This window comes from Notamacropus eugenii, chromosome 3 (genome assembly GCF_028372415.1).
Source record: "Notamacropus eugenii isolate mMacEug1 chromosome 3, mMacEug1.pri_v2, whole genome shotgun sequence".
NCBI classification, from domain to species: Eukaryota; Metazoa; Chordata; class Mammalia; order Diprotodontia; family Macropodidae; genus Notamacropus; species Notamacropus eugenii.
In genome coordinates this window covers 89,511,254-89,534,632 of record NC_092874.1, presented here as the reverse complement: position 1 = coordinate 89,534,632, position 23,379 = coordinate 89,511,254, and the positions used below count along the sequence as shown (strand labels likewise).

General features: G+C 37.7%; 1 protein-coding gene across 2 annotated transcripts in view; it reads right to left on the bottom strand.

Moving 5' to 3' along the window:
- Positions 1-21,763, bottom strand: part of CNPY1 (canopy FGF signaling regulator 1) — a 115,708-nt gene extending 93,945 nt beyond the window's left edge. The window contains exon 1 of one of the 2 annotated variants that reach the window (XM_072652120.1): positions 21,601-21,763. The gene's annotated coding sequence lies outside the window, so the exon portion shown is untranslated. The remainder of the gene's footprint in view (positions 1-21,600) is intronic. The other variant, XM_072652122.1, reaches the window with a different exon arrangement.
- Between the last annotated feature and the right edge of the window lie 1,616 nt (positions 21,764-23,379).

Here is a 23,379-nt window from a genome sequence, read left to right as displayed (position 1 = left end):
TAAGGCCAGTCCTCTATTGACTATGTCTATAATAAATACTAAAGCAAGAATTACCATCTCCATTTTATAGAAGGATGGCATTAGAGAACTCTATATATATTGTCATTAAGGAAATATAGTAGGGAAAAAGAATATGGGCTGGTGACGTGAAGAAGGTAAGAGACAACCAAAGTATTGACTGTAAGTTCCAGTAGCCTCCTAATGTCAGGAGAAATTGAGGAAGATCCCCAGCATGTTGGATGGTCTCCCTGTGGTGAATTTATGAAAAGACATGAACAAGTTGCAATCTGCATGGTTGGAGGGACCACCCACATTAATAAGATGATGAATCCTAATTCACTGGCATATTTAAAGATCAAGAAACCAAGGGTCAGAGAGGTGAAGTAACTTGTCCAGGGTCACTCAGCTTGCAAAAACCCATTTCAAGTATCCAAGCTGGCCCTCCAAGTCCAAGTTTCCTGGATCCAAAGCCATCTCTCTCCCCACAATTCTATGCCTCCTCCATATCAAGCAGTGTGGTGAAGAGTTGCTGTCCCAGGTCCTAACCTCTGGGACCAGTTCCCCATTTCTTTCTTCTCTTTTCTACTTGCCATGCTCACACTATTGTATACTTCTCTTCTTCCTCCCCTATCATTAGCAGGTTTTTTTGGTGTGAGGCCATAAAGTGCCAACCTTTTCTGTAAGACATTGAAGCTCTCAGCTGAGGGGAACAGAGGAAAGTGTTTCACTTTTTAGCAGGCAGTGAAACAGGAAGGAAAAAAATGGATTAGCCTCAGCAATGTGAAAGCAGTCTAATGTTTCATGGCTGTGTTCCTGCAACTTGATAGGGAAAATACAGGAGAAGTTGCATATTTTCATTCATAGATTCATTCCCTAAGGGAGACTATGACTATGGGAGTGATGTGAAGCTTGAAATTGGGAGTCAAACCTTTATAAAGAATCCCAGGATCTTAGCATTCAAAATTACCCTCAGTCATATGGTCTAGCCTACATCCAAGCAAGCATTTCTTCTAAAATATACTCAACAAATAGTCATGTGATCCTCACCCTGTGAGTTCAGTGTTATTCCCATTTTACAGATGATGAAACTGAGGCTGACAGTGATTTGCCCAGGGTCAGGTAACTAGTAAAAACAGGGACTTTGCATGATCATAGGAGGTAGTAAAGAAGGAACAAGCATTTATGGCACTCCTACTATGTGCTTGGCATTGCACCAAATGTTTTACAAATATTATCTCATAGGATCATAGATTTAGAACTGAGAGGGGCTTTAGAGGCCATTCAGTCTATCCCCGTTAATTTTACAAATATGGGAAGTGAGGCAATGAAAGTTAAAGTTATTTGCCAAGGGTCACACAGCTAGAAAGTGTTCAAGTGTGATTCAAACCCAGGTCTTCCTGACCCAAGTCCAACACCCTAACCACTGGACCATGTTGAACATACCCAATTCCTTCAACATTCAAAGATTTGTCTTAAGTTGGCAAAGCACAGTGAAGAATAGAAGAGGGCTTTGGAACCAGGAAGACCTGGGATCAACCCCTGTCTTTGAAGCATATTATCTGTACAATCATGGGCAAATTATTTAACCTCTAAATGTCCCCAGATGAGTCTCTAAACAATAAATTAAAGGTCTGCATCAATGAGTGCGATTTCCACACCAGAAGGTCCCTTCACCAATGAAATCATAAGTCTAGATCCTTCCCTTCAGCCCCCTCTCCAACAAAGTGCAATACATCTTTGGATATTCCTGAGAATATGATGTTTTCCATACTAGTACAACACTGTCCCAGTAGAATGGGCTCTGAAAATGTGAATATTTGTCATCAACCATCACTGTTAGGGTACCTTTTAAAAGGTTCAACATTCAATAAAGAAATGTTCCTTTCACTCTGTCATGTTTCAGCCACAGTATCATTCTCATCTTCCTACATGTCACGTCCCCTCTGCCCCCTCTCATTTAACAAGAACAATAAAAGCCTTTGACAACAAGCTTAAATGGAAAGGGCTCTTTAAATCACTAGGTTAGCAGCCTTGGCATTCCACCCTCCAACAAACCCATGTGATACCCTGCATGTTGCCACTCGGCAGTATTTATAGCCTCAGGAATTTCAGTTCTGACAAAATAAATTAACCACTAAACATTGCTAACTATCATTAAACTTCCCCAGAAGCAGGGCAATGATCAGATCAGACCCCAATTCTGATCTCAGTTGCAATATGACTTTAAAACCATATGTGCTTTGCTGCCTGAGGCACAATGGGCTGTGTTTAAAAAGGACTGACTCTGGGGACAGGAGGTTCAAATATACCGTAAACAACTCTGTATTTGTGTATTTCTCTACCATTTTCTTCACAAATTCGTTCCAATTCAGCAAGCTTTTATTAAGCCCCAACTTATATACCTAGGCACTAGGGGAATGCAAAGACAGAAAAATCCTGCCCTCAAGGATCTCACATTCTACTGGGAAGGGATAGGTGGTGGGGGAGGATGAGGCACAATTCATGTATGGATAAGCAAATACAAACTATGGACAAATGAGATTAGTGATAACATCTACTTCCCAGTGTTGTTGTGACGATATGAGATAGTGTTTGTAAAGCACTTAGCATGGTGCCTGGCATATAGTAGGTGCTATATAAAATGCCAGTCATTATTCTTATCATTATTGCATAGTAAATACAAAAGGAGTTTGGGGAGAATGGGAAAGGCTTTAAGTAGGAGGCAGCACTTGAGGGACCTATAGAAGCAGAGGTGAGGAATAAGAGAAGAGTGAACAACCTGTAAAAATGAATGGACTTGAGTGATAGAATGTCAGTCTTCCAGCTCCCACCCCTGCCTTGAAGAAATAGAAAGTAGCCCAGTCTGACAAAAATATAGACTTGGTGAGGGAGAATAATGTGATTCAAGTGTAGATGTAGGCTGAAACCAGATGGGAAAGGCTTAGATGCCCCCTTGACAGAGAGAAGTTTAGGCACATGTTTCTTAACCTTGGGTCCATGGAATCCCAAGGGATTTGTGGGCACATTTCAGAGGTTCTGTGAAAGTGGAACTTTTAATATTTGGATGATAGCCCTTCAATGTAATTGATTTCCCTTGTAATTCCATGTATCTTATTTTATGTCTTAAAAAGCATTTTTCTAAGAAGGGTTTCATAAGTTCACTAGACTACCACAGGAGTCTATGGCACACACAAAAAAAAGTTCAGACCTCCATTCAAGAAGTAAAAGGGAACTAGTGACATCAATCAATCAATATTTACAGTACCTACTATGTGCCAGTCACTGTGCTAAGCACTGGGGATACAAAAAAATAAGGCAAAAGACAGTCCCTGCCCTAAAGGAACTCACTATCTAATGGAGGAGATAATGTGTAAGCAAATATATACAAAGCAGACTGTATAAAGGATAAATAGAAAATAATTAAGAGAAGGAAGGTACTAGAATTTAGAGGCTGGGAAAGGCTTCCTGTAGAAGGTGAGATTTCATCTGAAACTTCAAAGAAGCCAGGGAGGTCAATAAAACAAAGGAGGGAAAGCATTCTAGGCATGGGGAACAGCAAGAGAGAATGTCCAGAGCCCAAGGTTGGTCTTATTTTTGGAACTCCAGGAGACCAGCATCACCAGATCAAAGAGCACATGTCTGGGAATAAGGTATAAGAAGATGTGGCTAGATATGTGCTTTAGAAAGACTTTTAGCAGCTGTGAGGAAAAGGGCTTGGAGAGGAGAAAGAATGGAAGCCTGGATGCCAATTAAGAGGCTGTTCAAAACAGACATTTCAGCATATCCAAATGTTTTTCATATATTCCCATTCTCTCTCCCTTCCCTCCTTTAGAAATAATGCAACAGAAATTGATCAAACAGTGAGGTCATACTAGTTATAGGGTAGTAATAGGGGGAAGATCATAATTAGTTCCATTTTGACTGAGTGTACTACTTCTAACGGAGTGAGGTTCCAGGAGTCAATCAAGCAGCAAAATAAACCAGATTCACATACCATAGTTGAAAATATAACTTCTGTGATATTTAGGTCAGGAAGAAAATTACAAATTCAAAATTCAAAATATATTTCAATACAACAGGACCTTTGCAAATGTTCATCTTCAAGGAACCAGCCTTCTCTTTGAATTTTTTCAGGCTGATCTGTGCTTCTATTTTAGTTGAAAGTATGTATATGTGTGTGTGCACATACACACACATAATTCTTGTATGAGGGCTGAAAACACCAATTACTTCAAAGGTAGCTCTCACCAGGTCACCTGTCGTTACAGATATTGCTATTTTAACTAGAAAGTTGTTAATATCATTTGAAAAAAAATAAAGATGTTCCCAGGTCATTTCCCACATTCTACCAACGAGAGTCTAATTTCAGTCATTTTAAAAAGAGGCTGAGTTTGCAAGCTGAAGTCACAAGGCAGGAGGTAGCAAACCCTAGCCTGGAGACATAACAGAATTAGTTCTCGGTTTCTGCTTTACCCAACTAGGGCTTCAGAAATGAAAGCCTAGCCAAGCAGTTCCACTCTTGCTGCTAGTGTGACCAAAGATTTGGTCTGGCTACATTAAAGTTTGAGATCCATCAAGAAATTAATCACATTTTTAAAATGTTGGGACCAATAATAGATTAGGCCTTCAATATCTTGGCTCCCAAAGTTAAACCAAACTGCAGACATCCCAGGATACCCTGCTCTTTTGCATTTACGTCACCTTTCCAGAGCTGTGACTCCAGTGCAGAAATTAGACATGAAGTCCTAAACTGAGATCAGACCCGGTTCTAATCTCCTCTATATTCTATTCATCAAAGAACTAGTAAATTCCAAGGCTACTCAAAAATGTAGGAGTTTACTAATTATATTGAAAATGGAAGCATTTTCTTCTTCCTAATTATACTTCCTGATTCTCTGAACTGGAACTGGGGCAGTTAGGTGGGTCAGTGTCAGAATCCGGAGTCGAGAAGACCTGAGTTCTAATCCCACTCAGACACTTTCTAGCTTTTTGACTTTGGGCAAGTCATTTAACCCTTTCCAACCTCAGTATCCTCATCTGTCAAATGGGGATAATAATAGCACTTAACTCATGGGTTACGAGGATCAAATGAGATAAGAAAAGTAAAACCCTTGCAAACCCTAAATGCTATTATTATTCTATAAACACTGGCAAAGAAGTACCAAGGACAGCTATTTGGGGCTGGGGGCAGAGTTAGCAAATTAATCAATTTGGCGCCATTAGTACCGAGAAAAGGAATCAGCTCAACGACAACAAAAAAATGGGCCTCTTTCTTTCCCTGCTGAGATCAATGGGGAAGCTCAAGCAATCTGACATTCAAATGAAAGTAGAGCTGTTTGTACAGGTGCCCGGTACCTACCCAAATACTGCCAACACCCTGTCAAGCCCTTGTACTTTAAACCAGATCTAATGTCCATAAACAGGGGAGCAAATTAATCAAGGTAAATTAATTTTTTAAAAAATACTTTCTGAAGACCTGTCACTGTGCTGGATGTTCTGAAGAAAGCAACATCTATAGTAATCCTCAATTCAAGTCAATTCAACAAAAATATATTGTAGCCATACTGTGTGAATGGCATGGTAAGCTCCCTCAAAGAGCTTGCAATGTAGTTGGAGGGGCATGTCAGACACTTTAGTGCTAGCAATTAAAAGTGGCAGAGGAATAGTGGAAGCAAAACATGGCCCAAAGGATGCCCAGAGCAGAAGGTTAAATCATGTACAAATGTAAACTCCTTTTGATGTAGGGCAGTACCTTCCAATACTTTCAGTTAGTAACACCCTGTTATTACCTTGCAAAGCAGACAATCAGGCACTAAGGTAAAGGGATCAAAAACCTGAATTTCAGTAGTCAGAGTATTACAAAACATGGAGAGCTGCCCAAAGAGACTAGGCCCTGATGAAGATAGCCATTGAATCACAGAGTTGGAAGGGGCCTCTCAGAGCTCACTGAGTCCAGTCCACACCTGATCCCACTCTGTATCATCCCTGAAAAGGGATCATTCAACCTTCTTAAAATTGTAAGTGACTCGCAATTCACTCTCAGTGGATACCTCTAATTTCGGGGAAAGTTTTCCCTATATTATGCAAAATCTACTGCTCTGAAACTTTCCCTTTAGCTCCTAGTTCTGATATAGATACATATTCATTCTCTTTCTCCTCTCCCTCTCTATCTCTATCCATTTCTCTCTGTGCTTCTCTCTGTCTCGTTGTTTCTCTCCATCTCTCTCTTTCTCTCTTTCTCTCTCTCTCTCTCTGATATCATACATATTGAAATGTATATTATGGATGTGTGTATATGTAAATCTATTTATACTTTTTCTAATTGAATTCTTATTCTATATCAATAGTCTCCAAAATGGGGTGCTTATATCCCAGGACCTATATAGGACCAGAGAATGATCCACAGGGGTGGGTGCATGGAACAAAAATATCAGAACTTCAATCTATTTTTGTTTATTATATTTATTACTTAATTTTTTATTATAATTATAAAATTATTCAATATTTAATATTATATAATTATTATAAAAAATAAAGTTTTAATCATTTAATATACAGATTGATACTGGAGCCCTCACTGAGTTCATATATCAGATGGTTGGTCCCTTGTGGCACTAAGCCTCCCTACACTGTGAAATCTGAGAGAAGTGGAATGTACTTCTAGTGGTAATTCACAAGAGGACAGAACATGTTCAGAAGCCAAGGAAAGTTTGGGCATAGGTAGTAAGATTTTTACACTACCGAGGCACCCTCCCTACCAGGCCAATAGACACTCTGGATGATTCTAATAGGAAAGGAGGCTGTGTCCGCCTTTGCCCAGTTTGCCTTTGCCTCCCATTCTACACTCAGCACTCTTCTCATTCTAATTCTTACATCTCAGTTTGTAGGGGGTGCTCCATCCAGGGCTGGGCTAGAAGGGACTAGACTGGGCTAGGTCATCCTTGTAGTTCCACATAGCTTAGATTCAGTTTGTTTAGTTTTTTTTTCAGGCATGTTCGATTCTTTGTGACCCAATTTGGTGTTTTCTTGGCCAAGACACTGGAAAGGTTTGCTATTTCCTTCTCCAGCTCATTTTACAGATGAGGAGACTAAGACAAACAGCGTTATGTGATTTACCCAGAGTTCACAGCTAGTGAGTGTCTCAGGTCAGATTTAAACCCAGGAAGAGGAGACTTCCTGACTCTAGGACTGGTACTCTATCTACTTTGCCATCTAGTTACCCCATAATTTAAGTCCACATGGCCCCTGAAAAGGAGGCAGCCTTTTGGTTGGGCAGCATGGGGGTGACACTGATTTGTTCAACAGAATGCCAGGGAATTTGGTGTCTCATTGGCAAGGAGGAGAAGCTATTTAAAACTCTGGTTGAGCCGGCATGTCAAGTCCTTGCTTTTCCTGGTCCAGTCCTCCCTTTGAGCACCTTGGTTACTTTTCCCCCTTTTCCCCCCTTCTTATCTTCCTCCTCTTTCTCCATTCTTGACTCTGCCGACTCTAATGAAATTTATCTGCTGAGAAAGTTGGATATGGTGGTTTTAGAAACAAGGAAAGAATCCTAGAGAAGCTGAAAAATCCAGTTGTTTTTAATTCCCTTTTGGAACCAAAGGTGTTTGTATTGGAAATGGAAAATAGTAATGAAATAGTCACTCATATTGGTGGGCTGAAAAGTTTAAATTCAGAAAGTACAAAGCAGAGGTCAGACTAAGGTGTATTGTTGCTTCTTTGAACCTATTGGTGCAATCTCTTCTAACATTCTCCTTTATAAACAGGGTTCATGATTGAATGGGCATTTAGGTGGCCTGGTGGGCAGAGTGCAGGCCTTGAATCAAGAAGATTCCTCTTCCTAAGCTCAAATCTGGCCTCAGACACTTACTGTGTGACCCTGGGTAAGTCATTTAACCTTGTCTCCTCACTTTCCTTATCTGTAAAATGAGCTGGAGTAAAAAATGATAAACCACTCCAGTATATTTGCCAAGAAAACCCAAATGGGGTCACAAAGAGTTGGATATGAATGAAAAATGACTGAACAACAATTATTGAATTATTCATTCAATGTCAATGATAAAAACTATTCAGTCAATTACTCTTTCAATATTTAATGATATTCAGTATCATTCATTTCCTGCTGTTCAGTCACTTGCTTCCCAACATACGAACGTAGCTAACAGTTGTACATAATAGAGAATGGAATGTACAAAGATAGGGACTTCAGTTCAACAAGTATTTATCAAACACCTACAGTATGTTAAATATTGTGAATACAAAGGCAAAAGGAAAATAGTATTGCCCTCAAGGAGCTTGGGGAGAAGGAGGGAAGGGAGAACAGTTATAAAGAAAAATTTAGCCTGGTCTTGTGATACAAAATCATCTCAGAATCCACCAGCAATGGATGCTTTGGAGTAGGGACTTTTGGGAGGTCTACATGTGAAGGGATCACAAAATGTTGGGGAGAACAAAGCTAGCAGAAGGAAAAGGAAGAGGCAATTCAGTGTGTGCAGATGCATCCTCCATCTTGGGAACATGTGAAGAATCATTAGAGCCCAGGTTTTCCCTAGTTCTTTGTTCAGTGAAATTGGGACAAACCGCTAAATACTGGTGCTGAAAGTGATGTGGTGGGTGAGGACTAGGACGAGGAGCTGAGTTGAATGTATCTGATTTGGTCAGGCTACCTCTCAGAGGAGCTCTTACCCCCAGCTCTAACCCCTGAAGGAAGGCACTGTCATTAATTATCCTCTCTCCAGTGTCTAAATAGGAAGAAAATCCTCAAACTGTTTTCTGCCCTTGCCGTAAAAAAAGCTTAGCATTATCTTTATTCCCAATGAGCTATACTGACCAACCCTGACTGCTTCTCAACCTGTCCAATAGACATCTTAGTTCAATATGTCCAAAACAGAACTCATTTCTTTTCCCCCTAAACCTCTCTTCCTTCCACCTTCTCTATTATGGTAGAGGGTAACACCATCCTCCCAGTCCCTTAGGCTTGCAACCTAGGAGTTATCCTAGATTTCTCACTATCTCTCACTCCTTATATCCAGTTGATGGCCATGGTCTGTCCATTTCTCCTTTGCAACATCTCTCTAATACATTCCCTTTTCTCCTCTGACATTAGCACCTTTTTAGTAAGGATCACCTCACCTCACATCACACCTGCATTATTGCAATAGGCTGCTGGGAGATCTGCCTGCCTCAAGTCTCTCCCTACTCCAATCTATTTTTCCATTCAGTCACTAAAGTGATGTGATAACAGGTCTACTCATATCTCTCTCCTACTCAAAAAATTCCAGTTGCTCCCAGTTGCCTCCAGAAGCAAATACAAAATGCTGTCTTTGGCATTCCAAGCCCTTTATAACCTAGCCCCCTCCTACCTTTCCAGTCTTCTTACATCTTACTTCCTAACACTTATTTTTCCATATTTATGGTAATGTTCTGTTACATAAATGTATGCATATAAAATAGATACCAATTAACATTTTTTTCAGTATTCTGACTTTGTTTTAATGCTTCATTTTGTCTCATGGAATCATTAGTATCTGATCCATTCTAATTTTCAGGGAATCTCTTATTTGGGTAAAGCTTTTCATCTCTTTTAATAACCTGTTAATTTTCCTCCCAACTCTTTCCTCTAGTGATTTATTTTCCATTTTTTCCCCTCTACAGCTCTCATGTAAGCTATGAAGTGATTTTACAACTTTTACTTCATTTTTTTTAGGAAGAGTTTTCCTTATAGTTATTGTAGAGTTATCATCTTCTTCTGGGTTCTTGTCATAGGTGTTCTTGGTTCTATAATATCTATTTTTCTTGAGTATCATTTTTTGTTCATTCATTCTCCCAACCTCACTTCTTGAATTGGGACTTTGTATTTCAGTTAGGTCCTATGAATTTCAGGAAGGAATGTTGGGATCTTCTATGGTCCTGTTCTATATTCTTTGGAATCTTGCTGCAATTGTCTCTGGATATGAAGTGTTATGTTCTCCGGTGATCAAAGGGACAGCTTAGTCCATGGAGCTGTAAACTTTCAGTGCAACCTAAGTGGTCTGATTTAGGGTGAATTATGATCACTGGCCTCCTGGTCTGAGTTTGGAAGATTCCTGACCCTGTTTGCTTCTGGGCTTCATCGTCACTGGCTTGCCAGTGGACAGCTGTCTTTAGCTAACTGGAAGACTAAAGATTCAAAGTGCCAGCACTGCAGGCTTACCTGTGGTCCAAGCTCCTGCCTTGGTTACTCAGTTGTAATGTTCAGCATGACTCCGTGGGCTGAATATGGAATCTTGTTTCAGGGCCAGAGTAACGGAGCCACAGTTCCACTACTATTCTTGCTCCTCTCCTGATACATAATCTCAGGCTCTGGCCACTCTCCATCCATGAATCCGCTCCTTGCTCCACACAGTTGCAGGTCCCAGCTTCAGTCTACCCTCAACCCAGCTCCTAGACCAGAGGCCATAGCCATCAGCTGGCTTCTGGCTTTCTGCCCTTTAAATCACTAAGGCCCCATACTTACTAGAACTACAGATGTTCTTTGTCCTCATATATATCCATAGGCCCCAGTCTAGTCCCCAAGCTAAAAGAAACTGCAGAGGTTTTCTTGGCTGAACTTGCTTCTCAATGACCACAGGCCTCTGGATAGTTCTGTGTGTTGACTCAGGCTGGGGAAAAAAAATGACTCATTTTGCCTTCTCCTTAGATTTTCTGATTACTGCTTGGTTTACTGTTCTTTCTCAATCTTTATTGAAGTAGTTGTAGGAAAAAGCTAGACCTTATTGATTCCTCCTACTTCAACATCTTTGTTGGTTTCATCCTTGCTAATTTTCATCTTATTACATTTCATTCATCAGTCTAGCCTGTCAAGATCTTGGGGGGGGGGGGGTGTTGATTTGGTCACTTAATGAATCAGTGATCTCTCTCTCTAGCTCAGGTCTCCTGCAAATTTTACTAAATATCTCCTTATCTTCACTAACAAAATGTTGATATATAAGGAGGCAGCATGGGCCTGCTAGGGGCTGAAAAGAAACTTCTCTATTTTGGAATTTTGCTTAGAGCCAAGCCTTAAGCATCATTATATAAAAAATTCAATGAAGTGCATCTCCTATTAAGAAATGTAAAAAGTATGTATTTTATAACCTATATGCCAACAATAGGGGAATAGTTAAATAAATTGTGTTATGTTAATGTAACAGAATACTATAATGCCATTAAAACCAATGAATGAGGAAAACAATTAAATCTGGAAAGACTTTGGTTAAGTAATGTAAAGAGACAGTGAAATAGAGCCAGAAGTAAGGAGCACATAGCGAAAGGAGGACAAATGAATGAGAATGGATAGGCAAAAAAAAAAAGATCCTAATGAGAACTTAGAGAAATTGGGAAATTGGGAAAAAAAAAACTTATACTCTTGTTGAAATTAATTACTTTAAATATAGTTACTGAGGAAGTTTAATTGGTTCATACAGAATGTAAGTTCCTAGAGGCAGGGTTTATTATGTCTTTGCATCTCTGGAATAGGGTTACCTAGGGCCAAGAACATAATGGGAGCTAAATAAATTCTTGCTGATTGTCTGATGTTCAACCTTAAAATCTTTAAATATATTTTCCAAAGTGTGTGCATTTTACATTGTGAAATTCAAACATCTTAACTCTTAACCATGTGATAATGATGGTTACAAACTGAAGTTTGAAAAACAAGCTGGAGAGTGGTTTATAGAAGTGTCAACAGTGACCCCTAACTGATTAATTTGATAATGGTTATTTCCAATTTAGGGACTTTTACTTTTCTGAGCTCTTTCTTCGAACTTTCCTTCCATTGTCACTAATCCACACTTTAGAACTTAGTTGTTTTTTAATCACTTCAAGTTTTTCAGCTGTAAAAGCATATTTTTAAAATCTCCTTTTTAGTTCCTCTAGATATGTTAAGAAATAATATTTCTCCAGCCTAAAACTCCAGATTTCCAAACTTTTCCCTTTAGGAAAATGGGTAGTGCTCTAAAATAAAAGAAGGGGGATAACCAAACTTGTTTCTTGTCTATATGGTATGTTGCCTCCCACCACCTGGAGAGATTAGTGCCAGGATCCACCTAATGACAGTGTGTGTTCTCTTGAAATTCAAACTTAAGATATTGCTCACAGAAAGGAACTTTTAACGGGAAGTCATCTAGGAAAGAACTGAGTGATAACTATTCTGGCATATTAAATCCAAACTATATTTATAATATATAATTATCTTTTCCTTATTCAATATTCCTATTTTTGTCACCTGAAATCTTCTTGGAACAGAGTCATGTAGAAAGGCATGAAGGACGATACAAGTCTGGACATCTCTTTCTCCAAAGTAGAAATCACTTGGATATGTAGTAAATAAAATTGTTCCTAGCAGACTTGAGTCTTAATCACAAAATACATTATCAGTACTAATTTTTCTTCACTGCAGTTTTATTTCCAGACAACTATATCTTTGACTTTGGGGAGAGGGCAAGGTACAGACACAAATATAAGAAAAAAATTAAGTGCATTCCTGATTTTTAGGAAAGTTATAATTGACTTAGAGAATTAAGATTCATATAATTGAGCCAAAGACAAATATTTTCAAGAAAATATATAATTAAGTGCTAAGTTGGTAGTTATTGCTACTATTTGCTTTAGGAATAAATTAGGAATGCAGAGAGACCAGTCAAAGTCAGCTATATGACTCTTAAACTTATCTGTATTGATTAGGTAAGACTGTTAAGATGGGGAAGGAAGCCAGTTCATGATCCCACTACCCCTTGAGACATCAACACCCAACTCCACCAGAGATGAAGTCTGAGAAGTAATTCACATTCACTGCAGCTTCTGCACAACCCTGCTGTTAGAAACAGGAGGATGGCTGTAAATGATGGCCATCTAAAAGAGATGGCTTCCTATGCCTTATGCCCTCCATGGAGAGGAGAAAATAAGGGTTTCTACTTGTATCTCCTACCAAGTGTTGGCTGTTTCCTGCTTGGAATGGGGATATTCAATGGTTAAGTAGACTGAATTTCTATCCTACTTCTTCCCTTCCTGAAGTATTCTCCATTATTCCTTTGAAAGGGTGGCTAAAGTGGAATTATGGGCAGTTATTGGCCAATTTAACTTTTAAATATTCACTATCTCCATTGTAGCACAGGCAACTCCCAACTTATGACAATCTCTTCTAGGAATAACTCCTGCTATGAGAGTCTCTTGGGTCCATTTGTATTGAAAGAGAATCTTCTCTCTCAGTACTGGGGGAGGAGGAAGATGAGGTTCCCATTTTGGTACAATAGAATGTAGAATTTAATCTCCTTGAGAGAAGGTGCCATTTTGGTCTTGGTGTTCCCAGCACCAGTCATAACACTTTGCATCTTTGGTTTTCGGTTTTGGGACCTTTTCTATGATTTCATTGCTAATACATATAGATACCTTCAGCAATTTATATATCTCTAGAGGCACTGAGAAATTAAGTGATTTAATCAGGGTCACACATGTCAGTATGAACCATTGGTAGGACTTGAACCCATGTCTCCCTGGCTCTGAGGCCAGCTCTATATCCACTATTCCACACTGCCATCCTGTGGACTAACTTGCATATCATAGGCAATTAAGAGATGGATAGTTCAGTGGGTATCTAAGTCTCTACCATTATTTCTAAGAGAAAATGTCTTCCAAGTGACAAAAATTGGTTAGAACTTAATTATTGCAGGCACTACAGAAAGACAGGAATACAAAAATGTTGTTTGTGGATCTGTGAATTAGTCCAGCCATTTTTAGAAGCAATTTGGAATTATGTTTAAAAAACAATGACTAATATGTCCATACCCTTTGACTTAGAGACCTCACTGGTAGGCAAAAGTAAACATAACCAGAGAAATATGTATGACCCCAAGAAGGTAAAAAACAGAAGCAATTTTTGTAGTTGTAAAGAACTACAAGCAAGTTATCTATACTTGGATATAATGGAATATTGTTATCTTGTAAAAAATAATTAAATAAAAAGAATTCAGAGAAGCATGGGAAGACTTACATAAACTGACGCAGAATAAAGTAAACAGAACCAAGAAAAAAATATAAACAATGTAAAGGTTAAGAACAATAACACAAAATTAAACTCAAGGTATATTATAAGACATTAATCATTAAAAAAAGATTTGATACTTGCTTAAAAATAGAAAAGCCGATCAATGGAACACACTAAGGCATATAGCAATAGTAACATCATGTTCAATAAATGAACGATCTCAACTATTGGGGTAAAAATTCACTATTTGGAAAGCAGTCTGACAGAAATAAGGGGCAGACCAAAAGATCTTGATCCATATATGTTGTAATAAGCTCCAAATAGATATATGACCTAGATGTGAAAGGTTATATCATAATAAAACAAAATTAGAGGAGTAAGGAAGAAAATCTTTTGCAGCTATGTATAGGGGAGGAATTCAAAACCAGACAAAGGATAGAGAGGATCATAGAAGATAAAATGAACAATTGTGATCACATAAAACTTTAAAAGTTTATGCATAAACAAAATCAATAGTTATAATTAGAAGGGAAAGAAATAACTGGGAAAAATCTTTATAGCAAATTTCTGCAATAAAGGTTTGCTACATAAGATATACAAATAATTGGTTAAAATACAGGGTGATCCCAAAGTCTTAGTATACCAATGGAGACCGGAAATAATTTCTTTTATGTTGTCATCATTTGAAAGTTTCCTACTTCTATATATAAGAATGACATCCATTCTCCAATAGATAATCAAAAGATATAAACAAGCAGTTCTCAAAAGAAATCCAAACTGTCAACCATTATAAGAAAAAAAATCCTCCAAATTACTAATAACTAGAAAAATGAAAATTAAAGCAATTCTGAAATTCTATTTTATGCCTCTCAGATTGGCAAAGATAACAAAAAAAGGACAATTTTCATGATGTGTGTTGGAAGAACTATAGAAAGACAGGTATTCTGGTGCACTGTTGATGGGAATATGAATTAGTCTAGTCCAGGGGTGGGAAACCTGTGGCCTCAAGGTCATGTGTGGCCCTCAAGGTCCTCAAGTGTGACCCTTTGATTGTATCCAAGTGTCTCAGAATAAATCCCCTTAATAAAAAGCTTTGTTCTGTAAAACTTGGACTCAGTCACAAGGTTGCACCTGAGAACCTAGAAGGCTGCATGTGACCAAAAGGCCACAGGTCCCCCAGCCCTGGTCTAGTCATTCTGAAAAGCAGTTTGGAACCATGTCTTCCCAAGTTACTAAAGTATATATAATTTCTGACTGAGTGACATCATTAGTAGACCTATACTTTAAAGAGTTCAAAGAAAGAGGAAAAGGATCTATCCATACAAAAATAGTTATAGCAGCTCTTTTTGTTGAAGCAAAGAACTGGAAACAAAGGGGATGCCCTGAAAAATGGTGGTATATGAATGTAATGGGATGTTATTGTACCACAAAAATTATGAGAGAGAGAGAGTTTCAGATAAACCTGGGAAGACTTGCATGAAATGATGCTGAGTGAAGTGAAAAGAATCAGAAGAATATTTTATAAAATAACAACTCTGTAAAGAAAAGCAAATTTGAAAGACTTCAGAACTCTGACCAATGCAATGACTAATTACCACCAAAGCAACCAGGATTGCTTCTCAGGATGGTAGGAATTACATCCGTAGGATCTCTTTCTTTTAACGATGAGTTCTTCCCAAAACCTACATTGGAAAAAGCACCAATGACAGCCATGTTCCCTTCACACCTGGACCAGATCACAGCTTTCCAGACTACTTCTGAGTTTCATCACCCCATCCCCATCAGCTCCTTTTATATATTGCCTTTCCCCACCAAAATACAAGTTCCTTGAGGGTAAGGGCTTTCTTTCTTTCACTCATGTGTGTATTATCATAATGTTTGGTACATAACAAGCACTTAATAAATGATCTATCTATCCATCTATATCTTGACCATGTTTATTTTCTAATGAACATTATGTTTTACTTTCTTTAATAAGGGGAGGGGAAAGAATTAAATAAGCACAGAGAAGCTAGTGATAATGTTGCCCCCCCAAAAAGAAAGAACATTTAGATCATTTTTTAAAATGCACAGAAGAGAACAAAAGGAAACACAAGGAAGCAAGACAGCTTTGAAATTAATATATTGAATTTAGTATTTCTTAAAAAGAAGTATGTAAGAGATGCCTTATTTCACATATAATACTCTTCTTTGATTCTACTTCATATAGCCTGGTTTCTTAGCCAAGTCTGAGGCATTTTGCATGAGACTTTCTGAATTGGCCGAGAATATCCTGATATGGTGCTTTCTTCCTGAATTAGAGCTACAGTTGATGTAAGAGCTTTGGCAAGTAGAGGCATTCTTCCAGGGAGGACAGGAGTGTTACCAGATTTCTGACAAGAGGGGATAAACTTTGAATGCTGCAGATATTTAGAAGAAGTCAATTCTTCAACATGTCCCTGATTTCCAACTTCCCTTCTTAGAGAATTTCCGCTTGAGTGAGACTAGGATCTCCATCTTGATTGAACTGAGATCTCATCTCATTCTCAACTAAAGAGCTTATTCACTCTTCCATATTTTCTGACATCTGCTAATCTGCATAACCTTTCCAATTTCTGTTTGCTATCTGTTTAGATAAGTGGCTATACTAATTATTCACTATTTGTGATCTTTTGCATAACCAGAATTTGGTGGAAAGAAGTTGAATCTTTGGATGTAAAGCTGTGTCACTTTGTTCCCTTTAAGTAATAACAGTCAAGGAATGACTTTTTTTAAATTAACTAATTGTATCCCTAAACCAGTAATATTAAGAGAAGCATGTAGAAATAATTCCAGTCTGATGCCCTTAGAGTCTAGAAGAAGGAGCATTCAACATAGCAATTTACTTGCCCCTCTCTTTAGCTATCATGCTGGCTTTCCTCTCTGCAGAGGCAGCCCAGCCCTTAGATAGCAACTATCAATGCCTTCCATGAGCTTCATTTAGGCCACTCATGTGAATATATATAACTTACATTGATATAGCAAGCATCTTTCATTTGTATGTGGAAATGTTATCTTTTTTCTTTTTCCAATGTTCATTAAATGAAAATAAAAATAAAATGCAATAAATCAAATAAAATTTTAAAAATCAGAACCAAATTTGGCTCCAGAAAAGAATTGAGAAAATATAATATTTCGCATAATGTAAGACTAAGTTGATGCTTTGGTTGGTTTAACTGAATTGCTTTTTTTCTCTTTTCTACCTGAGTCTTTTTATTTCAAATAATGCCTTATTTGGAAATGGTGATCCCCGCCCCCCAAAAAAAAGCTTTTTTCTTTTCTTTTTTAAAAGAAAGTAACTTTAGGAACACAAGTATCTTTTTGGTTGAGGGCTTGTCCGTATGACTAGATCCCCACCTCTATCCCCAATACATATACTTAAATCTGAGGCTTACAACTCTGTTACTTGAATGTTTTATCTGTCTATATCCACGTAGAAATGTTTCTGTGAATCTAACTCTTCTAGTCGGATTCCCTTCCCTCTATCTACCTCACCTAATCATTTGGTGATTACTCTATTCCCTAGAGGGCTGGGGCTCAGATGTCTGAAGTTTGTTTTTGTGTTATTGTCAAGTGTCCCTAGATATGAAAAGCACTTAGTTTTTCAGAAAGTCTTTGCACTAATTTACATATTTTAATCAATCTTTGCTTCTTTTGATATATTTTGTATCAGAATTGGTTATTAAAGTTTGAGGATCCCAACAAATTACGATTTTAACAATACATTTTCACACAATGTATCCCATTGAAAGGAAGTTACCATTTATAAAAGTCCATTTCTCCTGATCAGACTGTTTTAATCAAGCCTCCTTTTTATGTAATTTAATTGAATTTAACAAATGTTTATTGAGTGCCTACTCTGTACATGCCACTGTTCTAGGACTAAATTCAACCTCCTTCACAGAATAAATATCTTAGCTATTAACCGTATGTAAAAATATGTTATTCAGGAACAAACAAAAGAAATGTCTGTTCTTCTGGGAACAATTCATCAGTGATTTGTGAAAATGCATGTGGTAGATGAAGTTTCCAGAAACTAATAAATTTGCAGTTTCACAAAATCACAGACTCTCGGAGTTGAAAGGACCTTTTAGCCCAACCCATTTTTGGACAAGAATCCTCTATTGAACACCCTTAACAAATGGTCACCAACTATTTGTTTAAAGAAGAATTCATTACCCCTCAAGGAGGTCCTTTCTCTTTTGGAAGATCTAATAGGAAGTTTTTCCTGGCATCCAACCTAAACTCATATCTTTGCAACTTCTGTCCATTGATGAATTTTGCAGTCTGAAATCAAGCAGAATAAGTTGAATCCCTCTTTCACACAATAACTTTCATTTACATTTGCAGAAAATGCTCATACTGGCTCTAAGTATTCTCTCAGTTAAACGTGCCCATTTCCTTCAACCAATTTGCATATGGCATGACCTTATAGCCTTTTTTCAACCTGGTCGTCCTCCTCTGGACATTATTAATGTCTGTGAAATGTGGACTCCTGAACTGAACACTGCATCTCAGCTGTGGTCTGATCAGACCAGAGTAGACCAGCATCACTACTGATTTATTCCCAGACTCTTAGCCTAAGATTGCATCAGTTTTCTTGAATTATATAACTGAATTGAATTATATAGTCCATTGTAGACTCATACATAGTGAGACTTCAGTGAACAGATCTTTTTCAGCTGAACTACTATCTAGTCACTCTTTTCCTATCTTGTAAAGCTGAGTTTTGGAACCCAGGAATAAGAGAGAAAAACCTTACTTTTTTCCTTTTTTTTAATCAAACTTGTGATTTCCTTTGTGTAGTAAACTCACAATGAATGTCCTCTGCCAATAAAGATCAACATCTCTGAAATTTATAGTCTTGGAGAGTTGCCTGAGGACATGGAAACAAGAGATTTATACAGTTCATGCAGTCTTTACATTTATCCCTATCAAATTTTATCTTAGGTTCAGTCCAACGTTTTAGCTGTCAACATCTTTTTGAATTCTGTCGGTCATCCAGGGTATTAGCCATGGATGGTTCCCCGTCTTGTGTCATCTACAGTTTTGGTAAATATGTCATGTATTCCTTGGAAGGGATATGGGAAAATTGGGACACTAATGCTCTGGTGGTAGAGTTGTGAACTGATCCAACCATTCTGGAGAGCAATTTGGAACTATGCCTAAAGGGCAATTAAACTTTGATCCAGCAATACTGTTACTAGGTCTGTATCCCAAAGACATTGAAAGGAAAAAAGGGGTGGGGGAAGGACCTATTTGAACAAAAATATTTATAGCGATTCTTTTTGTGGTGATAAAGAATTGGAATTGAGGGGATGCCCATCAAATGGGGAAAAGCTGAATAAGTGGTGGCATATGAATGTACTAGAATACTATTATGCTAAGAAATGATAAGCAAGTGGATTTCAGAAAAACCTGAAAAGACTTACATGAACTGATGCAAAGTGAAGTGAACAGAACCAGGAAAACATTGTACACAGTAATAGTAACACTGCAGGACAGTCAACTATAAAAGACTTAGCTATCCTCAGCAATACATTGATTTAAGACAATTCCAAATGACTCGATATAAAAAATGCTACCCACATCCAGAGGAAAAACCTGACGGAGTCTGAATGAAGATCAAAGCAGACTATTTTCACTTCCTTTTTTCTTTTGGTCTGTCTCTGCTTTCACAACATGACTAATATGGAAACATGTTTTATGTGATTGCACATACATAACCTATATCCAATTGCTTACTGCCTTGAGTGAGGGAAGGCAAGGGAAGGAAGGAGAAAATTTGAAACTCAAAATTAAAAAAAAAAAAGAATGTTAAAATTTGTCTTTGCATATAATGAGAAAACATAAAACACCATTTTAAGAGTATATCATCTATTTTTTGACCCACGTCATAAATAAAAATAGTACAGGACCACACATGATGATCAGTGGGCCTGACCACTGAAAACCTCTTTGCCAGTTAACACTGAACCTTTAACATTCACTCTTCAAATTCACATAATTTACTATTCTCCAGTCTACACTTCTTCAGGATAAACCCTATCAAGTGCTTTGCTAAAATGTGGGTAAACTCTCCTAATCAAAAAAGAAAAAAAAGAGAGAAAGAGAAAAAGTTGAGAGAGTTTTTAGAGAAAGAGAGCACTGGATGTAGAATCAGGAAGACCTGAGTCCAAATGTGAACACAGCCATTTACTAGGTGTGTGACCCTGAGCAAGTCTCTTAACCTCCATTTCAGTTTCTTCATCTTTAAAAATTGGGATGATAATAATAACCCCTACCTCTCAGGGTTGTTGTGAGAAACAAATGAGACAATATTTGTAAAGGGCTGTAGAAATGGTAACTATTGTTATTGTAAAGTATTTTACATACGTTGTCTCAATTCCATCTCACAATAACCTGGTAAAGTGGTTACTGTTGATTATCTCCATTTTACAGATGAGGAAACTGAGGCTTCAGAGAGGTTAAAGGATTTGTCTATATGTCATCTAATTAGTAAATGCCAAACTCAACACTATGCCACAATACCTCCAAAGTGACCTTGACCTCTTCATGCATTAGTAGAAAGTTTCATGTCAAAATAATTTACCACATAGTTGTCAACCAAAAGGGATAATGAGGATGAACCATTCTGAACTCATACATTCAGCTAATCCTCAGATATCAAGCATACAATCCACTGCTGAAAGTACTCGAAACCTATCTAGCTTTTTAGGACTTAGCTTACATTCTACTAGCATATGCTTCAAGGAGCATTAAGGTAAAATAGGAGTAATACCTTAGAGGAGGCTATTTGCCTTTCAACCACAAACATGATTTGGTTTTGAAATATGAATGTTTCTAAAGCACTTTACTTTGCAGTTTAAGATTTTACCATTCCCTTTCAAGAAGGGATAAATTGTTCCTTTCACTGCGTCAACTAGACAAAGACGATGAAGACTTGAATGTGTTTTGCCAATTCCAGGTTTGGGGTTAGTTTACTCATGATTATCCAGGGTGCTATCAAACTGGTAACCATATTGGGTATCTAGGGGGTCTTGTTCCATTTCGAGATGCCCAGGTCCTATATGGAAGTCCTCCCCTAAACACAGTTATAATATTTTTATCTGTCCCCATAACTATGTCTGGAGTCCCATTAACACAAATTTCTGCATTTGACCCTGTGAGCTATACATCTTTAGAATCTCAATTCCTATTTTTAATACCACAAACTAGTAACAGTCATAGGAATAGTTACCAATCAAAATTCTACTAGGGAAGTTGATTTCTATGCTTGCTTCCAAAGTGTCACCAACAATGCCCATCACTATCAACAAATTAGATTATGCCTTGGTTGGTATCTCTGTCTTCAATCTAATGTCTGGCTTAGTTATCTGTTGGCTGATGCCCTCATCTCGGGACACTTCATTCGTTAAAAACAGATAAAGCTAAATACATTTTGCTCATGTCTATTCTGTTTGTTCCCAAGGCTAATTTGTGAGTGGGTGTGTCCACATTTTGAACACCTCCGTGAGGTACGGCATCTCCAGAGAGATAGTCCTTTTCTGTGATATAAACAAAGCATGAGGCAAAGGCCTTACCTGTCAGTACAGGCACAGTCTTCTAATTTGCTGATCCTTGAAGGGCATTAGCTAGTTCACAGATTTTAGCTGTGCCATGCACATCGAATTGTTAAAATGGTTTAAAGAGGTTTCTTCGGCTCCCGGAATTCAGCCCTAAGACTCTCACAGCAGGATATGTATTGAAAAACCATTCATTCTGACTGGAGGGCAAAAGAAAAATGTACATCTTGCACCAATTATAAAGTATGAATGTCGATGAGTCATGTTTCTGATAGGAAGTGAATGGCACGGTGAGGGTTTCTTCTGTCCTTCCTTTTCTTAAGGAGGTTAACCCATGTAAGGAAGATAGAGGATTATGATATTTTGCAGTTATACATTGCCATTCTTTTATCTCAGATTTCAAAGTAGCTTTAATATCCTTGGCTTTATGTACAGAGGTGATCCTGAAAGAGTTGTAAATTGAGTCACGTTTTAAGTGAACTAAAGAAGCTGCTCTCTAAGAAACCAAGATGTAAATCTTTTTTTAAAGTGAAGAATCATTTTTCATACAAACAGAAATACCTCAGAATCTTAATTTGATTAGGATCATATAATTAAATTAGTTGCAAAGCCAGGCCTAGATAGAACTCCTAGCCTCAGGGAATTTTGGTAACTTTGGAGTTTGAGTAGTTTTATTTTGCTAAGGTGTGGTACACCTGCAGAATGTTCTTCCCCAACTCCATTCCCCATTTACTATTACTAGAAGTCAAGAGATCGTTTGGCTCCCAGCTTCCCATCAACTAGCTATGTGATCTTGTCAACTTATTTGCCTCTCTAGACCTATCTTTAAAACAAGGGGATTGGACTAGATCCACAGTTCTCCAAGTGTGGTCTGGGTACTCCCGGGTCTCTCTGAGACCTTTTTATGGCATCTATAAGGTCAAAACTATTTTCATAATGATACTAATAATAATTTTAATTTCTAACATGGTGAATATCAACAGATATAACTCACACCATAAGCTCTTTGAGAGGGTCCTCAATATTTTTGAAGAGTGTAAAGAGGTCTTAAAACCAAAAGGTTTGTGAACCACTGGACTAGATTATCTCTAAGGTTCCTTCCAGGCCTAACAATCTATGAATCTATGAATAAATGAGGACTCAGAGAAAGTATACTATGTTTGATATTAAGTCCTAGGAAGTGTAAGCTACTTACCGCTCTTTTAAGAAGTAATGGCAATAAGAGATGTGCGGGAAAGGGATTTTTTTTTTCTTTTTTCACAGTAAAAAGTGCAGCAATATTTAGGAATGACTTCCGAAATCATGGATTTATCATGTTTGGTGCCACTTATTCAGTTGTTTATCAAATTAATAGGCTGTCCCTTCATAGTTTATATCTAAAAATGGCCTATCATGTCACCCAGAAGTGAGAACCAACAAATTTAATTCCTCTATTACTCTCTTCTCTCCCTCCTCTTCCTTCTGGATTTAGAAAATGACCCACCCTCTCAGCAGCACAAGTATAAAAGTGTAGTGCTCTCCATTACCAGCAGGTGTCATTATCAAAACTGTAAACAAAAATGACCAGAACAGGAATTAAAGTCAAATTTTAAGAAAGGAGGTTACTATCATGGTACCTAAAGTAAAAGACAATATTCTTTCCTTTTCTAATGGGATTCTGAATCATGCTCTCTACTGAATTCTGTATTATGAAAATTAATGTGTATGAATTCATCAAAGAATACTTAGAGCTAGAAGGGGCCTTAAAAGACATTTGATCCAAATCTTTCATTTTACAAAATGAAGAGACTGTGGTCC